This window comes from Eurosta solidaginis, chromosome X (assembly GCF_040869045.1).
Source record: "Eurosta solidaginis isolate ZX-2024a chromosome X, ASM4086904v1, whole genome shotgun sequence".
Lineage (NCBI taxonomy): Eukaryota > Metazoa > Arthropoda > Insecta > Diptera > Tephritidae > Eurosta > Eurosta solidaginis.
The window spans coordinates 44821600-44826677 of NC_090324.1; the positions used below are offsets into that span (position 1 = coordinate 44821600).

Below are 5078 nucleotides of genomic sequence, written 5' to 3' on the forward strand. Positions count from 1 at the left end.
GAAAGTGGACATCAAACTCGGAGGAGGTTCTCAAAGACATCCCGAAATCGGATCTGCTCAGCGAGGACTTCTTAGCCTTTGAAGACACCAGCACAGTGAAAGCATTAAGTATAAGGTGGAACGCACATGCTGATTTATTTTATTTCAAAGCGGGATCACTAGACAACCCTAACATGCCAACAAAAAGAGAGATCCTGTCAGTTATTGCCAAACTCTTTGACCCGTTAGGGTGGCTTGCCCCAATGGTCATAGTGGCAAAAATAATTATGCAAAAGCAAGCAAGGACTGGCTACATGTGGATTCAGAATCAAATCCAGCGGATTTAGGAAGCAGAGGCCTACCAGCGGGTGAATTAGTCAACAACTCGTTGTGGTGGCAGGAACCATCTTGGTTACAAGAGGACAAGATCCAATGGCCAGTACTGGAAACGGACTACCATACATCATATGAGGAGAAGAAAGTGAAAGCACAGTCGTATGCCGTCACACAGGCTGAACAAGAAGATATACTCGATCGTTTTTCAGACTTGCCACGAGCTCGAAGGGTCCTATCCTACGTTAGGAGATTTATAAAAAGAACGCATCCTAAAACAAAAACGGTATGCCACGAAAAGTCGAGCACAGTCTCAGCCGATGAGATTAAGGCAACGACTCAAGCACTAATAAAAGTATGTCAAAAAATATCCTACGGTACAGAATACTTGCAATTAAAAAATAGGGAACCTATTGATCGGAAAAGTGAAATCCTGTCACTCAACCCATACATCGACAAAGATGATATTATCAGAACAGGGGGGCGTCTTGGGGCCTCAAAAGACATGTCGTACAACGAGCGTCATCCGATCATCTTGCCTTACAATTGCAGGCTGTCTCGCCTTGCAGTCATGATGATTCATCATGATTCCCTTCATGGCGAGAACCAACTTATGCTCCGCCTTATTCGAACCCAGCATTGGATTCCGAAGGTCAAGACAATGATCAGAGCCATCATCCACAATTGCAAAACCTGCATTATTCACAGGAAGCAGGCGCAGTCCCAACTTATGGGTACCCTTTCCTGCGAACGTACTACTTTTACTCGCGCGCTCACCAATACCGGGGTAGATTTCGCGGGGCCTTTCGACATAAAAAGCTACCGTGGTAGGGTATGTCGACTGTCCAAAGGCTACGAATGCCTATTTGTTTGTTTCTCCACTAAGGCCATCCACCTAGAGGCCACTAGTGACCTGAGCACCCCATGCTTCCTCCCAGCCTTTTCGCGTTTTATCGCGAGAAGAGGATGTCCAAAAAACATCTACTCCGACAATGGTACGAACTTTGTCGGAGCTTCCCGATCTCTACGATCGGAATTCAAAGCCTTCCTGGCAGAAAGCCGAGACAAAACAGTCCCCAAGTATAGCCATCAAGCATTAACTTGGCATTTTATTCCCGCCGGCGCTCCGCATATGGGCGGCCTGTGGGAAGCGGGAGTGAAGAGCTTCAAAAGCCACTTCAAAAAGGTCCCTTCTCTCCATAAATATACCATGGAGGAGTTCCAAACCCTTTTGTGCCGGATCGAGGCATGCCTAAATTCCCGGCCTCTCAGCCCGGCGTCCAATGACCCAACGGATCTGGAGCCACTAACTCCAGGACATTTCCTCACGGGCAGCCATCTTCTGGCGCCGCCAGAACCAGATGCGAACGAAAGCCCTGCCTCCATGCTAAATAGACGGCAGAAGCTCAAGGCCCTCCACCAAACCTTCTGCCGGCGATGGAAAACCGAATATTTATCCGAACTCCAAAAACGAGTGAAATGGAAGCATCCCAAAGAAAATATAAAAGTGGGAGATCTCGCTGTCCTCAAAGAAGACAATTTATCTCCCAACGAATGGAGGTTTATACAACAAGAATCTTATACTTATCGTGATCCTATCACCGAATTGTGGGAGTGTTTGTATGTAAACTTTGACTTCGAAAGTGCACGTTTAAAATTACATGAATGCCAAACGGTTATTTTAAATGATTTCTTCATTGTTGCTTGTTTAAATGAATTCGTCGAAGATGAACGTCTAATGACATTCGAGACTGTCTGTCGTATTCATCAATGTAAACCAATTAGAAGGCTTGCAGATAAATTGAACATGAAAGCAAGTGAGGCAGAATGTTGGATTGTGAATTTAATACGTAATGCTCGTTTGAGTGCTAAAAGTGATTCCAAATGAGGGCATGTAGTCAGGGGCACACAACCGTTACAAATTGATTCATTACCAACGCGCTCTGAACATTTAGCTGGCTTAATTGAACGTAGAAGTAAATAGAGGAATCCTGCATCGGTTCATGGGAGTATTATGAAGGTGACGACTACATTTTTAAAACGTTCACAATTAGAAAACAACAAGCTAGCACGCCAGTCGCAGAGAGCTAATTGCGTATGAGTCGAGGAAGATTAATACTTCTGTATAAATAATTTTTTTTATAATGAAAATAACTACTTTTCGGCCTGCAACTGGGAAAAAATTATTATATTTACACGGCTCTTAAAACTGTTTTAACTTTCCCAAGCAGTCAGGAAAATGTGTACGGGAACCACTTTTTGGCCAGCTGAGGAACATGTGCTATACTTTGACATGTGTCGATGAATTTTCGTGTGAAAACGATTGGAAAAATTCAGGCATCGGTTGTGATAAAAGTTGGAAAATTTTAATTCGTCTTATTTGTGTAGACTAAGCAACATTAATTCAATAAATACGTTAAATAATATGTCACTGATGTCGGTACGACTAGCGCAAAATGCTATCGAACCGATGTAAGTGGACGCACCCATTGATAACAATGAGGAGCACCAGCCAACTGTGGAGAATCAATCGCTCGATCTTGCAGTATATGCGAATTCGAATACGGGATTAGCGACCTTATATCGTTTAAAATTTGTGTCTGATGTATGTCCATTACTACGTGTTGAGGCTCTCAAGCTGGCAATAAAGCATGTCATGAATGCCTATATAGTAATATGTATCAATCGCTGCACAAAAGGTTAACAGAGTTAAATGCTAATGGTACAAGTAGCTCCGGGCAAGCTCCTACGCGACGTGGCAGCGCAGTCGGCAGCGCAAGCTGGTGCTGCTGCAGGTGGCGTTGCTGCCGATGCATTGGACTTGCCTGCATTCGATAGCAATTGGGTTGAAACAAAAAGTAAATAAGCCGCATTCAATTTGGAGAATTAAACTCTGACTTAAAAAAATTATAAATCAAATTAAAGAGAGCATACGACGTGATCATTATTTGAGTTGTGGAGATTTTAACCAATGCCTTGAAATGTTATTCGCGAGCACGTGACTATTGCACCAGTGGCAAACATGTTATCAATACGCATCTCAATGTGATCAAGGTATCGGTATATTTACAAAACTGGGCACATGTTCTCAGTTACATCAACAAAGCAGAAAGCATACCTGAGTTCATGGAGGGACTAAAGGAAGCTAACCTGGCAGTCGCAACACGTCTCAAATGCGCTGCCGGTCTGGCAGAATTGTAGACAAAAAGAAATATAAATCGGCAGCTAAGAAATTTTTACAAGCGGGCTTCGCTCACTGTGGATGTCCAGAGATACTATCACAAAACAATGTTGCTATGTATGGTGGTCTATGCGCATTAGCCACATTCGATCGACAAGAATTGCAGAAGAATGTTATTTCATCTAGCTCATTTAAGTTATTTCTTGAGTTGGAGCCACAGTCGCGTGATATAATTTTTAAATTTTATGAATCCAAATACGCATCCTGCCTAAAGTTACTGAATCAATTCTTTAATGCTCAAAAATTTAGTTGTGTGGTATGAAACTAGCACCTTCTGCCCGCTTTTAACACTTTGAAATATTATGCCGACAGTGCTGTGACGATTTGACTTTAAAAACTTACTGTCCAATACTTGGGCCTTTATTTGGAAAAACACCGGTTCCGCACTGAGTAAAAACACCTTCACCAGGTCGCACCACAAACATCTGGTATGGTACCATAGTACATTTGTGTTACTGTGGCTAGCAATACAACCAATTCCGTGATTAGGTAGCAATAAAAGCTTGCATGTTCGAACAAAATTTTCACTTGTATTAATTAATGCAAAATTATACAAAAATAAAAACCTCCCGTACGGAAATATACGTTAACTGAAAACATAAAAAAAAAATGGATTTGGCGACTTGCCTTTACGTTGGACTAACAACCCAACAATTGCAGGACAAACAGTGCAGTTGGTTGGATGGTCGATTTCGTTGGACCAACTCAGCCTAAATTGTGTCTCAAAGAAGTAGTTAGATTTGTGGGAAGCAAGGAATTACGTGGCTTACCAAATCTCTTCAATATTCCAAATGAATATTTCAAACGCTCCTTCAACATGGGTAAGTTACTCCTCCAGGACTCTCTGCTCACGCTTTGTCTACACACATATTATCGTCCTGAAGTGGACACTAAGTCGTTGCCTTTTGATTTACGGGTGCTGGTCGCATTATCTATCCTTTTTAACGCATGGCCATATCGAGGTATTAATTCCTTTGGATGCTTTAAAGTGTGGTCAGAAAAAAAAAACACTGCTATTTTGCGGACCTCAAATATGCCAGACAATAGTAAATGTTATCAGTCCTGATTTTATTGTATTTATTTCAAATAGCAGTGAAACCGGGGGTATCAAACAGGGCTTTTCATTCACGTTATACCATACCAAATGTTGTAGGAATTATGGATTGCTTTCATATTAGACTATAAAAAATAGATATATAACAAGAAAAGGCTTACAAATGTCGGCATGGCAATTTGGCTATTCATGTACAAGTGGTCTGCGATCATAACTCCCGTTTCATAGAGGTAAATCCTTAGAGTAGCAATCAATATAAAACCCAGGCATTGGGGCTACACTAGTACCTGGAGTTGAATCGTCGTCGAATACATCATCAACCTAAAATTAAAAGAATTAATACGATGAAATAGAAGAAATATTTATCATTAATAAATTAGGTCAAAATATCTAAAGTTACTTACCATTATTATTTTATGTTTTCCGTCTCCCTATTCACCACCGTATTCAACCACGCGTAAAACCGAAAGA

The 5078-nt window shown here is 41.5% G+C and overlaps 1 pseudogene; it reads left to right on the plus strand.

Moving 5' to 3' along the window:
• The first annotated feature begins 2737 nt into the window (after positions 1 to 2737).
• LOC137234883 (COP9 signalosome complex subunit 1b-like) lies at positions 2738 to 3815 on the plus strand (annotated as a pseudogene).
• Positions 3816 to 5078: the final 1263 nt, after the last annotated feature.